This window comes from Acinonyx jubatus, chromosome A1 (assembly GCF_027475565.1).
Source record: "Acinonyx jubatus isolate Ajub_Pintada_27869175 chromosome A1, VMU_Ajub_asm_v1.0, whole genome shotgun sequence".
Taxonomy (NCBI): domain Eukaryota; kingdom Metazoa; phylum Chordata; class Mammalia; order Carnivora; family Felidae; genus Acinonyx; species Acinonyx jubatus.
The window spans coordinates 41,863,940-41,884,280 of NC_069380.1; the positions used below are offsets into that span (position 1 = coordinate 41,863,940).

General features: G+C 33.0%; 1 protein-coding gene and 1 long non-coding RNA gene across 10 annotated transcripts in view; both read right to left on the reverse strand.

Annotated features, from left to right (window-relative positions):
• The window catches only part of PCDH9 (protocadherin 9), a 910,922-nt gene that overhangs the window by 878,466 nt on the left and 12,115 nt on the right, over positions 1–20,341 (reverse strand). The window lies entirely within an intron of this gene.
• LOC128314342 (uncharacterized) lies at positions 3,541–18,687 on the reverse strand. The gene is made up of 2 exons (XR_008295871.1): positions 10,845–18,687; positions 3,541–10,595 (listed from the first exon to the last, which is right to left on the reverse strand). It is a non-coding gene; the product is annotated as an uncharacterized LOC128314342 (long non-coding RNA).

Consider the following 20,341-nt stretch of genomic DNA (forward strand, 5'->3'; position numbering starts at 1 on the left):
AGGTTCTCTCCATTATCATAAGAGAAATTATCCCCCAAAAAGTTCATTTTGTAAAAAACTGTGCTAAGAATATTAAATTTCTTTTATTTGAAATACTTTAACTATTTTCAAAGAATATTTAGTAGGAGTTGCATAGAGAGCCCAATAATTTATATGTATTTGGTTTATTACCCAGGGCCATAGGTCCCTGGCAGATTTCATAGATGGGCTTCACAGGATCTGTGGAAACTTCGAATGATTTGCAATTAAAAAAAATATATGTGGGTATATGATTTTTTCTGGAGAGTGAGCCTACAGCTTTTAAATGATAATCAAAGGAGTCAGAACACAAAACATTTAAGCACTACTGGTTATAAAATGAAATACTTAAAGTAACAAATATATTTGTTATATTAATAACCATTTATATGCTTGAGGCTATTGTACATTTCCGAAATGACTAAAATAAGTAATTGCTAAAAGGCACAAAATAACATGCATGCATTTAATACATATATTTAGGAATAGTCCCTTCACTGTGCCAATTAATAATTACTATTCATAAATGGATTAATTTCAGCATTCTTACTCTTATATGTAAGACATGAAGTAACGATGCAAAGAAAATAACACATGCTTATCAAAACCAAAGTTTACCAGGATTTGCTTTCAATACTTTAAAAGTAGAATACCATTTTATTAAATATAGACTTATACTCAAACTGGCAAATAGGTGGATGATGACTTTTCTGGACTGTAAAAAAAATATTTATTTTAAATATCAAGTATGCACTGTGTATAACAAAACAAAAAATAGTTATTTTCCCCATTGTATAGGAAACATACCTTTTTCTATCTTCCAAGTATAGTGAGGAAAAAGTAATGAAAATAAAGTCACCTTAGCATACATCTTGCTATCTAACAAGATTAACTGAAATTTTATTTGAAAACATATATGTAAATTATAATTGCTAATATGCATTAATAAAAACAACAACTCTGTCATCAGGTGTCTTCCATAATTCATTTTGCCATAAAGTATTTGAGTTCCTACTATAAACCAGGAATTCTGCCAGGATTCTTTTGAATTTGCAGCATATTATTAAATCCCATTTGGCATACAAAACTCTGCTTTATCCCCTTCACCCACCCACCCCCCAAAAAAAACCTAGCCACCTTAGAAATGAAGGCTGTAAGTACAGCATGCAAAACACATCAAATTATGCGTAAAGAAGATGCTTGGCAAAAATACACGCCATAATAAAGGCGATCAGTAGATATTTAGTCGATAAACTATAAAATCACCCTTTTTCTTCTGACATATATTTTAAAGTAACCAAAAAAAGGAAGTTAAAAGAACAATTCATTTACACTGGAGAATTCTGAATTTTTTAATATATTCATACGAGTAAATGGTTACTTGTACACTTTCAAAGATTCAGTAGGTGCTTTACTAAAGCTTTACTAGAGGAAATATATTTAAATATCAAAAGCAACTATATAAAAATAATGACCTCAGCCTATGATGCTTAGGCTAATAAAAATATTAATAATAATTTCAAAGTTTCTATTCAAAAATTTAAAACTGAAAGCTGATATGTTATTTCAAAGAATATCAAAAGCAATTGCTGGCATTAAAATATGTATTAAAATTTGATTGTATAGTAGATAGGTAGCTCATTACATTTAATAAATAACAATAATTAGGTTTTACAATATAAAAGAATTAATGTCCCAATCATTCTCAATCTACCTAAATATACATATATTCATATATATATATGTATATACACAAATTATCTATATAAAAATATATGAACATATACCCATATACATCTCTAAGATTGAGCACTTTATTTCTAGTCATCAAATACTTAAAAATATAGACTACATTAGCTGGTGTTGTCTATCAGAACATATTGGTGTCAGGCATAATATTCATCCTTTTCCACTACAGATTCTTGTTTAAAAATCACTTGCATCTTATAAAATATGACTAATATTTTTTATTTAACCATCCAGGTTAATGTCAGAATGCATGTTTCAGGTGCAATTAAGTGGTGAAAGTGGTTTGGATAATGTGCTATATTCTTGTGTTTTAATATGTTTCAGCCCAGGTCATGATCTCACGGTTCATGAGTTTGAGCTGCATAGGGCTCTGTGCTGACAGTGGAGAGACTGTTTGGGATTCTCTCTCTCTCCCTCTATCTGTTCCTTATCTGCTCTCATGCACATGCTCTCTCTTTCTGTCTCTCAAAAAACAAAAACAAAAAACAAAAGCAAAAAACAGAACTAATCCAACGGGGGGAATGCATATTTGGGATCGCTCTACTTCTCCAATAGAAAAAGCACCCTGTTATCCCTGGCTGTTTAATATTTAAGATACCAACAAGCCACTTGCCCAGCTCCTATTTGTCCTCACATCTAACTACGTCAGTATTCAAAATATTTTTCGTCATATGAATGGAAGGTAAAAAAGTGTTCTGTTTTATGTGTAGCATCAGAATGTCAGCGCAGGCGAAAATATTTTCATTCAACATTTGATGATTGGATTTGACCAATTTACTCTTTTTAAGGGGAAAAATCTGCAAAAACAAAATCAGCAAATAGGGCAGATGGGCTAAATCTCTCTGGGCTAACATATAAATTCAAGGGCAACAGCAATCTTATAATATGCATTCCATATTTATGATTAGTAAGTTTTCATCTCTGCTATTTCAAATGGAATCCTTTCACATGAAAAGTGCCGGGAACTTTTAAAGGACATCCATGGTTTTTTTTGTTTCTCTTTAACAAGTATATGGATAAAATAATCAATATGCAGCTGGGAAAGTGGTTATGAAAACTTAACTCAACTCCCCGCTTCTTATTGTAGGAAATCTAAACATGAAACACACATTTATCCCCATCCAGCGTGTAGGGGTACATGTGTTTCATGTGGAAATGGCCAACTGGTTGTGCCCCAGCAGGCTTCAAGGGTGATTTGAACTACCGTGGCGAACTCACATAAGAAACCTGAATTTTCTTAGCAAAATAAGTGAGTCTATCCCTCAGTGAACTAACCCAAACCAAATATGGACATTTACATTTACTGTATTTGGGAGTCTAGCCTTATCTTTTTAGTGGGATGTCAAAGGTAACTCGCCAAACTTTCACTCTCAAATCTCCACTTAACTTCTGTCACTGGAGCATTAACAAGTTTGATTAACAGATCTCATATATTTTCTCCACATTACCTCCATGTAACTGCTTCTCCTCATTCTAGAGCACTCAGTTAAAGTCCAAACTCTTTGACATCCCAATGCTGCAAACTGGACGTAATGAGTTACTAGAAATTTGAGGGGGAAGCACATTTGGTGTCTTTTAGCCAAGGTTCCACAGGTGTTAGCAATTCACCACTTAGGAGAACAGCCTCCCGATTAAACAGGGCTAACTATTCACCACACCAATGTTGTAACTCATCGTTTGATCAATAAGGTTAAGTTCAGGGAACCCTTATTAGAAAACCAGAGAACAATTTCAAAAAATGTTCACAAACAAATTCAACACAAAATCTCAACATTGTACAAAACAATTTCTGAAACTTTATTGTGAATTTTAAGATACATTTAGTAAAGTATGTTTTCCTTAATATAATTAATTAAAATAAATTGGAAAGAAATGCACATACTACTTTTTTAAAGCAAGGATAAGTACAGACTTTTGAAGTCACAATATATACAATTATATGAGTGCAATAAGCTTCCAAATACATTAGGTATATATCTGTTTAAATAAATAGTAAAATACTTGATTTGACATATGTGAGAGTCATACTGATTACACCAAAAATGTTTTACAAAATATAGCCAAAAATGGAATGTTACACATTTGATATACAACTTTTTAAAATACGTTATATATTCATTACTTAATTCAAATTATAGTGTACAAAAGTCCATTTTAATGAGGACAGTTTTGTGTTTTTAACACTGTTCAGCAAATATAGATATTAAGATGCATCCCTATACATGTTACTAAAGCCCCATCAACTGAAATCACTAGCACAGGGAGGAAAAAAAATTCTACCAATTATTAATAGTAATAATTTTTATTGATAAATTACTAATGTAACACACTGCAACATTATTTTGGTTATTTTAAGTCTTCTAAAATATATTACCTAATACTTGAGGCAAATTGTTTTTGTGTATATAGAAACTTAATTTGAAACCAAAATAGAAAGATATTGCTACATTGAACTTATCTACTCTGTAATATATTTCTTTTAAATAATACCTTCAGTTACCAGTTTTCAGTTGGAAAAATTTTCCCTATAATTCTTTAATAATAATGCTTTGTGTAGTGCCTTACTATGAATCTCAAGAACTCATTTCACAAAGTAGCAACAGAATATACTGTATTGTGAATGGTACCTATAGAATATTGGTATTATAGGAAAATGTCATTTTAAGTGTTTACATCTATAATTATTCATACATTGTAGTACAATAAGGGAAATTATTTTCAGCCATATTTCATCATTTGTAGCATATAGTTACACGTGACAATTTATTTGGCGTATATAAAAATGTGGCTATTTTGCAGAAGTAAAACAACATAATTACCAGGGTTTTTTTTAATTGGAAACAAATGTTTTATTTTCCCTAAGGTTCTTTTAATAGTAAAAGAATGGAAAAGGAATCAAACATATCCACCTGCCTTAGAGTGATGAAGTGGGAAGATGGACAACTCAATGGTCATTCTCTAAAAATTACTTAGGCAATAATGATTGAAAAGATGCATTTTGCATTTACATAATGAACAATGTGCTTATCTATGTCTACAAAAACTGCCTGGTAATATCAGAACACAATTATAGAATGACTAGGAGCACATTATCAGTTTTTTTCTTTTTTTACACTTGAACTACAAAAGCAATATAAGGAAACCTATTGTATGTGAACTAAACTTGCATTATTATATTTTTAGAATATTGGGATATCAACATATCTAAAAACAAGCAAGACAAGTTAAATTCTTCTAAACCTCCCCAGTACCAATTGCCTACTGTTTTATTGGAGCAGCACCACATGTCAAGCACCCAGTCAATCTCTATAACTCACCAAGTTGCCTTTTATTGGTCAGAATGAAAAGCATATACATTTTCTGCAAGAAGTCAGTTGATATTAGGGAGCCGGGTAGAGGAAACACACAAATGCAAATTTATCTACTTTTAGGCCATAAACCTCTAAAACATGAGCTCTGCCTTACTAACTATGGCACCTTATTTTTTTCCATCAGAGCTATTAACATTGTTTGTATGTTAGAAAGAAATATACTGGTTTATGATGGGGGGATTCCTTCTGTCCATATTTGCATTAGGGGTTGTGTGTGTGAGTGTGCTGGTATGTTTTCAGGTTAACACAAGATTAAATATAATTCAAGTAACATGTGATTGCCAAAGAGTAATTTTATTTCTTGCCCTGTAAAAAGAACAGGGGTTAATTAAGCAAATTGCTATGTCTTCTCAACACTTTGCACTTTAAGAGCTGGACGGTAGCATAGCAATGATTTGTTTAACTACATTCACACTAAGAGAAGACATTTCCAGTCTCTTGGCCACTCTCTCAGAATGTTAGAAACTAAATAATTCCTTAATTCTTTCTTAATTTTTTGAAGTTAAATAAACATAAATAAGGGCTCATAGGCTCCAAATATCCCTAAATTAGGTAACAAATTTTTTGAAAGTTTAAAGACAGTCATCTCATTTATCGATATCTGGAACTCCATTTCTATGGTCCATAGACTATATTTCTACTTTAATGCCACCCTGTATATCAAAAACTCACCCATAATCACCTCAAATGTCATATGATTATCAAATTTGGGACTTATTTTTTATAAATGATCTTATATTCGGCATATTTCTGATCCTTCTGGCTTTAATAATTATCATTATAAGACTTAATTTTTAAAAGCTTTAAAAAAAATACTGTGAATTGCTAGAGTCCATTGCCTGATCTATAAGTGGTGCCAAATAAGTTATTTTCATGTTGCTATAGTTCACTTTTGTCAATCCATGCACAGCATTCATATACATTTTGTGGTTTAAAAAAATCAAATGCATGCAATAGAGATATCTGCTGAGAAGATATCTCAAATTAGGAATTGGTGTCCATTTGCTTTTTCTACCACATCACTGAAGAAAAACCACTACAGAACTTTTACTCTACTACTGTAATGTTGTCCAGTTCCATTAATCCTCTCCAAAGAGTCACACTCAAAAATCTAAAGATTAGCACTCCCATCAGAAATCTATGTAAAAATATATTCAAGAGCTTGCCAAATCAAAACAGTAATTTTATTAAACACACAATCGATTTGCAATAAAAACAACTGAAAAGTTGTCAGATAACTTGAAAAAACACACAGCCTTAGCAGAAGGCATTTAATGCTTGAACAACACGGTGGTTAGGGACACGGTCAAAAATCTGTGCACAACTTTTGACTCCCCCAAATCTTAATAGCCTACTGTTTCCTGGAAGCCCTACTGAAAATGTAAACAGTTGATTAACACATATGTTGTCTATGTATTATATATCATATTATTACAATAAGGGCTACAGAAAAGACACTGTTAAGAAAATAAGAGGAAAGAAGTTTACTGTACTGTATCTGGTAAAAAAAAAAAAATCCACATGTAAGTGGATCTGAGCCAGTTCAAACCCATGTTGTTCAAGGGTCAACAGTATATTGCCATAATTCTACCACTATCATAGATAAGTTTGTAGCTGAAAAAAGAGCTGAAGGAAGCCTTCAATAGATTATAGTTAAAATATTTTTATTAAAACTTTTCGTAAGGTATGGAAAAATCTTTTCACTTCAGACAATTCATACAGCAATATGTATATGGTTATATAGATGCATACAATCATTGTATCTAGTTTTCTTATTACGGTCAGGCTAAGCATACCTTTCCAGTGAATATTTTTAAGAGATAAAAGTGGTTGTAATTGAAAGGACAAAAGCATACAATACATAGACTATCAGGCCTCTTTGTTGAATCAATTCTTGATACTTGTGAAAAATTATTTGATGAGCAAAAACACATCAGCTTAAGTTACATAACTGTTTTCCACTTTTCTTTTTATTCGTTTTCTTGAAATTCTGAATATGCAAAGGCTAGGAATTGGTGTCCATGTGCCTTTTCTACTACCTCCCTGCAGAAAAACCACTACAGAACTTTTACTCCACTACTAATGTTGTCCAGTTCCATTATTCCTCTCATGTCCTTCCTCAACTTCCAAGAGTTGATGTATATTAATACATAATTATGGAGGCAGAAAACAAAGTACATGCTGGAGAGCCTCTTGTCTCCTTAAGGCAGAAATTTCCGATAGTAAGACTATTAAATTTGGCTCTTGTAATGTCCATTTGGATGGAGCTTCTGATTCACAATCATAACCAATAGGCATAATGTTACTACAAATTATCACCAACACCCAGAATGTCAATGCAAAATTAATTTAGTTTCTCACAAGGCCTTGTCTGTTTAGGTTCTAAATACAGAAGAACTCCAGCCATATTTTAAGTCTTCTAGAAAGCTAAAGCAACACATTATGTTAAATCACTATATTCATGTCTGCACACCAGGATTATAGTTTCCAAACCCCATCTTGGAATTTTATCATAAGACTGTAACCTATTGTAAAACCAAAACAGTCTGGCAGTCTTCTACCTAAACCTGATAAATAGAGATGACTAAAAGTGTTTGCTTTTATGTTTGGTCTCATTGAACATGAGTTACATCAAAAAACTGTAATTTAAAAAAAAAGATTACTTCTCTAAAAATGACTCTTTAAACAGACATACAAAAATCATTCCTCACAGCCCTACCACAAATTGATTTCTATCCTTACATGTTATTGAGTTCAAAGTAACCTGCCTGTGTGCCTTTGAGTTCACATCTGAGAATTATGTTTTTCCAATATCTCACCTTAATAATTTAAAGAAATCTTGCCACTCTAGTTCACTGACACATTAGCAGATAAACTTAAGTTTATTACACCAATGGTTGATCTAAAAGTATGCCCTTACCAGCTTCTTGTTTTCTAATTAGCAACATGGAATCTTTGGTCAACATGTTCAATTCTGCTCTTTAATTAGAGTAATTGAAAATTTTCTGCCAATTAAAGGTTATTAGTAAGGGTCATCAAGAAAAACCTGCTGCCCCCAAATCATACTAAACCTTAAATAATAACTGAGGCCACAAAATCATAATGTAAGTGATGCAAGTTTCAAAACTATAGGGTTTTAAAAGGATAAGTCAATCTGCTTGTCTCATATCAAACTTTTTCAAAGAGCTAATTTTTGTATTCTTTGGGAATGTGACAGTATTTATGTTCTAAATAAAAATAGCATTCATGAAAGCTACTCAATGATCCACATGCACTGGACACAATGGACAGAAAGTTTAGCATGTTGCACCCAGAATCGATTTCCTTTGCCAAATGGAATAAGGGAAGCTGTGTATGCCTAACACCTCAGTATTTCATTTTAACCTTCAAATGTACCTCAGAACTGCAACTTCCTTAGAAGTTTTATCATAATGCATCCTTTATAAGAATCAATGATAAAGAAATTCTATTTGACTATAGGGCTGAAATCATTCTCCCCAGTTCTCAGACTTCAGAGGGATCTTAAAAAGTCCAATAGGAGGTTGACAAGTGTTTACCATCTATTGTTAGAGTTGTAAGCAAGGATGTATTAAGCCAGTAATGAAATATGGTATATTTATCAAACTATATAAAATTAATGGATAATTTTGGGGGTTGTGGGTGATAAATCTGAAAAACCTAAGCAAGAAAATGGTTAAAATTGAATAAACAATAACTTATATGCATGTTTCTAAATAGACTCGAGGATGTGTTCCCTCAGTACATTAGAAATAGGTTGGGAGAAGGCCCGTGCTGATGTTAGCTGGCTCCTTTGTGCAGAGGTGGACGGTGGTTGATATTTCTGACCCATGCAGAAACAGGGGCTGGAATAAAATTTTTTGTTTAAGTCAGAAAGCATCATTCTAGTCTACGGGGAGAAGAAAGATCTTTTTGTTATTATTATGGTTTGACCTCCCCCTCTTCTCCATGCCTTCTTATCAGATATGAGTAGTTTAAAAAGAGGATAATCAAAAAACTCTTGTTCTATTTTGAGCTTAGCAGAATGTTTTAAATTCATTGCTAAAATCCACTGTTTGTGAAAAGCATTCAGAATCCTACTGCCTAAAAGATACAAATGCTCTTCCTGCTCTTCCTACCTACTGCCTGTGAAGGTTCACTGCAACCTGGAAAGAAGTGCACAAGCCCCAGGTACAGTCGCATCACCGTGCCACGTGCTCAACGGCAAAATGCGTATGTGAAAGGAATTAAAAACAAAACACAGTAGACTTTATCCTTTTTTGCCTTCATACAAAGAATTTATTTTTGGCACAACTGACTCTTGGTGATGCACCACAATTTCATCTTTTTAACTTAAAGTGCAATCAAGAGTCAGTATTGCCTAGCAACTATGAGCAAAGCCTCTGGTAGAACACTGGGAGGGTTCAAGTCCTGGACTACTCTTCACTTACAGGAACTGTGACCTTAAGCAAATCATTTAACTTCGTCTCAGCTATAAAAGAGATATTAATAATAGTACCTGACTCACAAGGTCACTGTTCCTATTTAAGTAGTTAATACATGTAAAGTGTTGAGAAGAATGCCAGGCACACAGTGAATTCTCAAGTAAATGTTGGCTATTATCATTGTCTGGTGTTCGAAATCTAGTTTCAAAGCACTGTAAACTACGTTTTAGAAACAAAGGGATAATGGTGCCAAAGTGAATATTGTGATCTCTTTCAGAGCCCAAAATGCCCCCCATTTCTCCTGTGAAACTGCTTGCTATTTCACTGAAATTACTGTGGTTTATTTTGACCAGTTACTTTAATATACGCTTAAAGCATGTTTTTATTTTTTTAGTAATAAAGCAATAACTAGTCATGTTAAAGTACTCAATAATTAGTTTCAACCTCAATAACATACTATTAGGATTAAGGAGTTTATTCTTCTTCTTAATGTTAGCTTTTCCTCGATACAGGTTACTCCAGCTCTATTATGGTTATCTCATGTTGCTTTTGTCCAAATTCCTAATGAATTTCTTTTCCAGGCAAAACATTGGAGGGCACAGTCTACACAAATTCATTAATATACAAGCATTCAATTCCAAATCAGATGCCAACACATCATTCTCTTTGTACTTTAGAATAGAGGACTGATCTGATTAATCATATAGCTGTGATTCACTGTATTGTCCACAGACTGGCTCACACTGACAACGCTCCCTAAACTCACAGGATTTTAAGACTTAGCCTGTCCAGCTTCTCACCTTGCCAGTGACTGTTTACATCTCATTCCATCAATTACTGCTCAAAATAGCTAAGACGCCTCTTAGGCAAAAATCATAGAGTACTCATTTGACACTAATCTGTGCAGTTTTTTGTTTTGTTTTATATTACTTTTAGATTCTTTATAATTTGTTGCTGCCTGCATTAGTAACATTAAATAGTTTGGAGGTTTTATTTTAAATAACTTCCAAACGACCTTATAACCATGGAAGGAATATTTTTATTTTTATTTATTTTTTTTTAATTTTTTTTCAACGTTTATTTATTTTTGGGACAGAGAGAGACAGAGCATGAACGGGGGAGGGGCAGAGAGAGAGGGAGACACAGAATCTGAAACGGGCTCCAGGCTCTGAGGGGTCAGCACAGAGCCCGACGCGGGGCTCGAACTCACGGACCGCGAGATCGTGACCTGAGCCGAAGTTGGCCGCTTAACCGACTGAGCCACCCAGGCGCCCCAGAAGGAATATTTTTAAAATATCAGGTCCATATAGCCATATGGTTAAGAAAGGCATCTCTCTTGCTGCACATTCAAGATGTGAGCAGTGGGATAAGGTTGCTTAATACGAAAAACAAAAACAAACGTGTCTTGTGGCCAATATGTGGCATTCCTAGAACTGTACTTCTCCGTCTTTGTCAACTCGTAAACCCATCCACCTACGGTGTAAAATTGTTTGTTTGTTTTTGGTAGTACCTCCACCAAAATCCTGATAGAATTGCTCTTTCCTGAAGTTTTCATAATCTGACAGAGCACAGGGCAGTAAGTCATGATAAATGTAAGCAAATGGTTCAGAAATCACTGAGGTAGTAGATATAAAAATAAGCACTCCTGGGCTACTGTCCAGGTTTCAGAACCATCCTGAAAGGCCCTGTTTCTGCATTGTTCTGGAGAGAATATGGTAGGCTGCTCTGTTGTGGCAAAACATAGCTCCAATTTATATACCTGTAAGCAAATAGCACTTGCTGTTTGACATTCAGGTGGCATATTTGGGGGCTATTTCAGCTAATTTGCAATTCAGTCCTTTTAATCCCAAACTTGATTTTCCTTCAGCAGATTGACAGTTCTGATTATTTACATTATTTCTTCAGTTTAACTCTATTTTGTCTTTGAATGAACAGGCTGCCAATGAAAACAACAAGCATTAATTAGCTTTTCTAAGACACATCCTGATAATAAACACCAGCAATCCAAATGACCAGTTTGACTTTTCAAAAATTATATTTACACATTATCCCAAAACTATGTGTCTCCAATATTCACAAAAGTTAAAGTACTAAATTCATCTTCATGCTTTACTACAGCAAAAAAAAAAAAAAATCAGAGTAATATTACTGACACAAATAGGGTAGCTACGTACTATTTCAAGTGGATAATTTTCTAATCAAATTATAAACACCAATAATCTGCTTCAGATTTTAGAGTCCTTCTGTTTTGTGATTTTTTTATTTAGGAGGAAAAAGTTAATTTTCTAGTTCAGAAGGGAAAAATTAATCAGGCAGAGACAAAGAAGATAAAGGCAGTGCTCTGTTATCAACACTAAGGCAAGAGAGTGACAACAGATCATACAATGGGGATATTGCAAATTGTTCATTGTCAGGAGAGACTGAACCACAGGGTTTATTTTGTAATTGTTTTTCATGAGTCAATGTCAACACTGATTTGCACTGTTTGAACATGTATCAAATGATAAAAAGAAATAGGCCAGACAGATGTTGGGTAGTAGGAGTAAGTCTGCCAAAAAGGATGACTAAGTTATTAAAGACATAGTTCAATTTTTAATAAAAATGAAAAAAAAAGGCTGAATCCAATGATCTAATTTTCAGATGAGAAAATCTAATTCTTAAGATGCTAAGTGAAACTTCAGCCAAGTATAAGTGGTTTTGGATAGATAGGACTATTGCCAAAAATTAGTAAGAAATACCAAAGTTTTGAAAATTGGAAAATCTATTTATTTTAATAACCCTTACTGGTTCATTTTCTTTGGTAAAGCAATGCATAGTCACTTCCAAAAATCATAATAAGAAATTAAAACTGGGTAAAAACACCAAGTCAACAATCACTGTAATGATGAGATTGACACATTTCTAATTGTGTATGGAAATTATTTACTGCCAACAGAGTAACACTCATGTGATTTCCACACCAACCTTTGTTTAAATGTATCTGTTATCCTAAGCTTAATCTATCCTGTTTCTTGGTTTGAAATTAGCTTACCTAACTGTCCATATTTTCACACTGAAAATGGATTACATTAGTTATATGGTGGGTCATAGCAATACATTTATTATTTCCCCCCAAATTGCTTATATTTTAATCAGTATATTTAAGTGCCATTACACATTTTATTTCTAAGGTATATCATATTTTACCAGGTTTCAATTTTGTAGCTCATTTACATTATCATAATTACTTAGAGATAGTTGCCTAAGTATCCACAGAACAGTTGGAAAGATCTTTCTGGAGTTAGGCACCAGCTTGATGGTTATCACTGAAGCCTAACTGCAATTAAAATAGTACATTTGCTGGAAGTAAAAATTTATCTTAAAAAATGTCTGCACAAAAAAGTGCAGGTGAGGCATTAAGTGCATTATTTTTCAAAAAACCACCATAGCATTTAAATGCTATGTTAAAATTTCAAAATGACCTGCTCATATAAACATCATCCATATGCAAATTAGTTTGAGAAATGATTACAGTTAAAAATAACATAGTCTGTCTTGCCTGAAATGTAAAGCTCAATTATGACATTTTCCTCTGTGATTAAAGGAAACCAAATTTTTAGGATATGAATGTTTCTCAATTTAAGAAATAATATATATATACACACATATATATGTATATATATGTGTGTATATATATATACATATATATGTGTGTATATATATGTATATGTGTGTATATATATATATATATATATAATAAAGGTCTCTAGTTTTTAGTATTTTATTGCATCGATTCCTTGAAATATTGTGATAAATATTCATAAAGAAAATGGACTTGCCCAAATCATAACCATCTGGAGGTAAAAACCAATTAAACCAAACATTTATTCTGGCCAGAGTTTAACATCTCTGTTCCACTTATGCTTATGTCTTTTCAAAGGGTGAAGGTTGAAACACTGCTTTGCAGAATATCATGATTCAAAATACCCTTTTCTAAATGGATCCCTGTGTAAGTGGATCTCCATCTGTAGAGAACACTGTCTTCTTCAACTTAGGTTATTACTCAACATTATCAATGTATGCCATGTTTTTAAAGTGATTTTTAATATGGCAAATATGCTAATCTCAGAGTTACAGAAATGAAGTTTTCTTGCAACTATATTTTATTAACACCTTTGCCTGTGGAAGAAGTGTGATTTTAAGGATGAAAAAGTATATTTCCCTCTAAATTAACCAAAGGATAAATTTAAATGTGGCATTCTTATAATTGAAGTAATAGATCTTAGAATTTTATTACCCTACTGAAAGATCAAGTCTCCAGCACTAGTTTAAAAAAAAAAGGCTTTAAAAAATATATTTCAGGGAAATGATGACATCAATTTAAAACAGAGAGAACTCATATTTTAAGTAAGGGAATTCCAAGAAAAAAAGTATTGTGTTTAAAACCCACTGGAATCTTTTAAGGCAAATAAAATATCTTATTTTCTTAAAACTTCCCACTGTCAAACACTGTTTCAGGACCACTGAAGTTACACAATAGATGTCTGTTGAATAAAAGAATTAACAAAAAAATATAGATTAATTTTTGTATATATCAGTAGATGTCTTTGGCAAGAAAAATCATAGTCATGTATTTTTAAGATAAAAAATATTCTTAAAAAAGCATACATTTAAAACTATATTAATTCTGGAACACATTTTAGTATCCCTTAAGGAAAATATAATATGGTTTAATAGTCCAGTGATAAGTCTGGATATTGTCTGGTAGTCAGGCTTATACCCAAGTAGGGGTTCCAGGCAGAAAAAATCCTTCACATTGCTAGATGAGAAAATCAAGTGGACCCTGTTTACATAAGGAGAGATGTGAGAATTGCAGTACAAGAAATATAATTTTCTTCATAGAATAAGTGTTTGGTCATTATCTGAACTGAAACTCATATATACTTCCAGGGGTGTACAATCACCTCTCTATTCTAAGAGTTAATAAAGGTTTATCACTGAGATGAACAACACATAATGGTGGCCATCTTAACTTACATTTAGCCATGTTTAGTATACATTTATATGTGCTTGATGTCATGAGAAAACTAAATTTTTTTTTTAACAAAAGCAATGAATCTAAACCCTTGAAGCCTGATTCTTGCCATTTACCTTCATTTTACCTGATTATCTCCATGTTTGTCCTTATGGTGACATTAAGTAAAATTTACTGAACATCTATAATGCCATGCTATAATCCTTACAACTCCATGACATTTGATACTCGAGGTAATATTCATACTATATCCCCGCTCTGTTCACTATCTTAGTATATTACATCTTAGTATAAAACAAGCAGTAGTCTAAAGGAAATCACACTAGTGTGTCATGTTATATCTGTTTGATTCAATTTTTCCAAGCACAAGGAATAAGTTTTCATATTGTTCTTGTTCTAAAGTCCTTTTTTCTTACTTAGCCACTGTCTATATATAAAATTAGAACTAAACTAAAAGGCCAATACAAAAATAATTTTATCACACTGAGAAAGTAGTAAAGGTCAGTAAGAAGTTAAAAATTTAATTTCTACAATCCTAGTTACATTGAGGCCAACTAAAAATTGGCTATATCTACTTATTTAGTTGATCAAGTTAATTGAATTAGTAACAAATCCCCACTACATTCTGCTCCAAATCCAAATCAATAACTTTGTCTTGATGATTTCAGCTAAGCTACCATAAGGCAATGATTTTGACCTCTGGTATATTAAGAAAAGGTATTTTTTCAGATACTATCATATTGTGTTATATTTTTATTTGTTGGGTCTCATTTATGTTATTATGTCACCCATATACTCAAATGTTATAAACTTGCATATTCAAACATTAAAAACTCATTTATAAGTGAATATGGTATTTTAAAATAAGAAAGAAAAAAAAACTATTGGTTATTATGCTTCTGGCTTACATTTGATGAATCCCAGAAATATGATCCATATACTCCAAGGCATTTTAACTAGTTTGATTACACCATGGATGTCACTACTTCAACGGAGATGCTTTCTAGTCTATGGAATAATTGGAAGCAAAACCCAGCAGGTTTCAAATGGTTCCAGCTGTGTTAAGTACTGACTGTGAAACAGATTCTCTCTCTTATATGTTGTTTTGTAATAGGAGTGATGTATAAGGTGAAAATCCCCAGACGGGTGGAGTTCCTATGGGTAATCAACAGGGAAGTGAATTAATAACAAACGCTAAAAGCAGAATAATTTTAAATACAACATGTGAATGAAAATGGCGAAATACTCAAAATTAAAGATAAAGCAATTATATAAATGTGGCACAATAGGGACTAAGTTCAAAAGAAAACATAGGATCCTGTCTGTACTATTCAGATGCTGTTACAAGACCAACTTTCCAGAAATCCTAAATATCCAAAAAAAAAAAAAAATTAACCAAAAGCAGATTAACAGCTGACATGCTTATTAAAAAGACATAAAACTCATATTCCAAAAAACCACCAAGAACAAAACTAAGAGGACACGCATTAAGTGCGATCTTCACCTCTGTCAATGGCAAACTGGTATCCTTGAAGACAAAAGAGAGAAAAGCAGGTAGGTTTTGTTTTTGGGGGTTTTTTGAAGTATCTGCCTACCATGGAATAGACGTTGACAGGGATCCATGTACCCGTTCACTTAATCTCATGATAACCTTATGGATTAGGCATGATTACACTCATTTTACAGACAAGGAAAGAAAGAACTGGTACACTTAAATGATGTGCCCAATGTCACAGTTTCTAAGTAGCGGTTCATGGAGTCATTTTTCCGACGCCAAATATCAAATTACTTCTTGGGTCTCAGTTTTTTTCATCTAGACAAAGAATTAAATAGGCCAAATAGTCTCAAAGGCCCATTTGAGTCTTGAGAAACTATCCTGTGAGTTCTTTTAGACACCAAATTTATCTTTCCAAAATTAATATAGTAGCTAGACACTGCTCTAGTCACTATTCAATTATTATTTTGCTTCTTTTTATAGAATTCATACGTGATTCTAGGGTGATGTCTAGATGACTCAAAAGTCTATTAAGGGAACGTTCACGTGACAACTTTTTTCCCTCTAAAACACCTGTCCCTATCAAGCAGATAACAAAGTAAATCTATTGATCATTATGTTTAGAGGTAACGACTCAATCTAAGTATTGAAAGGTATAAGTACAAATTTTTGATAAGGAAGCAAAGGAATCTGACCCTGTTTATTTAGTTTACCCTTTCTTTTCCCATTATATCCCAATTTAAGAAAAAAAAATGTTATGATGGGCAAACATAATGGTGTGGAATAAGGGAGAAAATGGAAACCAGAGATATCTGTTTATGTGACAGAAGAGTATTTATGTACCTCAGAATCAGCAGCTTTCTAATTTTCTGCTTCTCTGTCCTGCATGCTGAAATCATTGAGTCAAGACACTGATAAATGATATAAAGGTGTTAATTGTACTTCACTGTTAAAAAATCAAAATGGTAAAATGCAGAGTCTAAGAAGGCCTATACTTCCTCATCTATAAGTTAGACCTCCAGAAATATGAATGGAGGGTGTCAGGGAGATCATAATTTCTTAGACTGGAGAGCACAAGGACTCCTCAGCCACAAAAAATTCTTCAAACTAATTAGAGCTTTCGTCATCAGGCCGAAGATGTTACAGAGGAAAATATGGACAGCAGCTGAAACCAAACATTCACTCTCCACATATACTTTATTCCTTTGCCCTCTGTCGCAGCCGCAATGGATACAGATGTGCTTTGGGTGTCATATGCTTACCACATTTCAATATAATCTAGAGTTAGTTTACTCAGAGGTAACCTGTAAAGAACAATTTTGGGTACACTGAGTTGCCCTGTAATATATGTGTTTATTTTTTTAATATGTAAATGGGTTGCAATCCTTTCCAGTGAAATTATATCCCTAATGAAGAAAATGTTTCAAACTAATATATAGCCTAAAAATAGTGTTTTACAAGTAAAAGTAGGCCACACATAAGGAAGAAATACCAGTGTAAAGGCAGGGCTCTGGATTGGAAATAAAAGCCATTGGCTTTAGCCATGTTACTTGGGAAAAAAAACAAACAAACAACATTTTCTGAATCTCAGTTTCTACATAAAGAATGGATTGTCTTCTTTATATGGTTATAGGAATGAAATCAATGGAACTGTTATACATACATAAAGTATGATTCCATTATCAGCTTATCTCTCAGGCTAAGTCAATATTTGCTGAATGCCTACTAAGTTCACTCTTAGGCATTGTAGATTTGGTCTTGGAAATACAAAGGTAAGAAAGGTTCAGTCTCTTACTCTAAAGAACTTTCTTACAGTTTCCTTAAGTATTAAGTTTTAAATTATGATATACCAGTATTTGATTTAACTGAATTACCACTTGAGACTGAAGGATCATGAGGAACCAGGGCCGTGTTTTGAACAATCCTGAATATACGACTGGGGTTGATACTGCTTTGGCTGGAGAGGATGCACAGCCTTGCCAATAACAGATGGTCCTACAGGAATAGTTTAAACCCTGAGGAGTGTTGCTTTCAGTACCATCCAGAAGTCAATAACCTTAGCTAAAGCAGAATTTAATTGTCTAAAACAGAGACTTTAGGTGTCAAAATGATTTTGCTTAATTATTACCATGTTTAAAAATCAATCAATGAATTCAACATATTTTGCCATCACTGCTTGGCAGAAGATTTTGCTGTCAAGACCAAGAATGAGCTCATGTCAAACTAAAATATCCTAACGACTGTCTGTTTTTACTACAACTTAATGTAATTTTGATACTCATTTCAATTCTGCAGCAAAAAGAATTTATTTTTATAAAATTTTGACATCTTTTTTTATGTTGGAAATTTGAAGATTAGGAATGGCAACATTAATCCATACAGTTAAATTTAGCATTATATCTTCACCCTGAAAATGGTATCAGTGAGAAAAACTCAATTTTAAAAATTGCAAAGGAAAAAATATAGATATTTTCTATTTCTAGGAAGAAAGGACACACTGTGGGTATTGTGATACCTTAGGGATGTTCTTGAGCAATATATATATATATATATGTGTATATATATATATATACATATATATATATATATACACATATATATATATGTGTGTGTGTGTATATATGTATGTATATATATGTATATACATACATATATATGGATGTATGTGTGTATATATATATATATACATATCTATATGGATGGATGTATATATATATACATATATATGGATGGATGTATATATATATATATATATACATCCATCCATATATATGTATATATATCAAGAAACTTATCTGTGTATTTTAAAATCTATCAAGAAATTTAAGAAAGCAGACGTATATTAAGTAACATAAATGAATATAATCCACCTAGTGAATGATAAGAAATGGAGGAAAGAAAAGTTGCCAGTGCAGGTGTGTTTACAGCTGACAAACAGAGGTAAGGCTATTGTGATTCTAGGTTTCCAATGTGAAAATTGGTTCAATGACATGAATATATGACACAGGAGGGCATCAACTCACAACTCAGAACTCACTCCATTTTGTCTCCATTTGTCACTTGCACCTTCTACAAAAAGTTTCCTGCAGAATCCTGTGTAGCTATGTATTTGAAAGTCCTCAGCGTGCAGCTGCTATCACACAGAGGCACAGATTGGTTGTATCCTCCGAATCCAAAAAAGCACTGTTTTTTTTTTCCTCAAAGAAAAGATCTACTATGGAACTACTGTCAGCAGAAGACATTTTCTTCCTATAAAAGAAAGGGTTTCATTTTATATATCCTTCTGTGTCTCCATTCTTCTCCATATTGAGGTTTGTTTAAAGAGGAAAAAAATTTAAAAAACCTCATTCACTGAATTGCCGTTGCTATTGTCTTGCACAAAAACAGTTTTGTTTTAAAAATCAATCATCTATGAAGATTCTCAGCAAGTCCACCATACCTACTGTGTACTGCACGTGGATTATATGCTCTTTCTAGTAGGCAAAAATATCGGATTTGTAAAATCATTTAAAAATATACATGGCTCTTTCCACTGATTTATATCTAACAGGGCCAAACATGTGAAGTATTGAAGAACTGCGAGGCATTTTACTGAACACTGTCATGAGGTAAATATATTGAAACACACGTATGTCTGGAATGAGATGCCGTGCTACACACACACACACTATTTACAAATGGAGCAAGGATGAATTCTAAAAATACAGCTTGAGAGATGATTCAATATCAATTCCTATGAGGATCAAAGCACTCACTTAGTAGCCAGCCCTCTTCATTATGGTAATGCTATGGTTTTATGGATACCTAGGGTTTTCATCTGATTTACTTTTGGAGGAGAGTCGACACACACAACTGAGAGTTTCTTCTCAGGAAGAGTTGAAAGCCAGATCACGGGCATCGGAGGTACCAAAGGTAAGTGTGAGCAGGCCTGCACTGTCCACTTGGAATAACTAGATTCATCAAAAAGTAAATCTGTCTATTCCAAGGCATGTGTTTGAGATTTTTATTCTTTCAGACACATCCAATGTTTCTGCTTTTGGAAAAAATAGGCAAGACTAATTCTCTAGGCTATAAATCACTCTAATGTGGAGGGAAATGTGTTAGTTGGTTGTATTACAAAGCCTTTACTTCATATTTAATAGGCACCTGCAATACCAGCATTATACAAAGCTCTCTACTTTGCAAATCTTTAAAACCCCACTTAATTTTCAGTACCGATTTCCTGCAATCTAAGAGCTTATGAAGGGTTCAC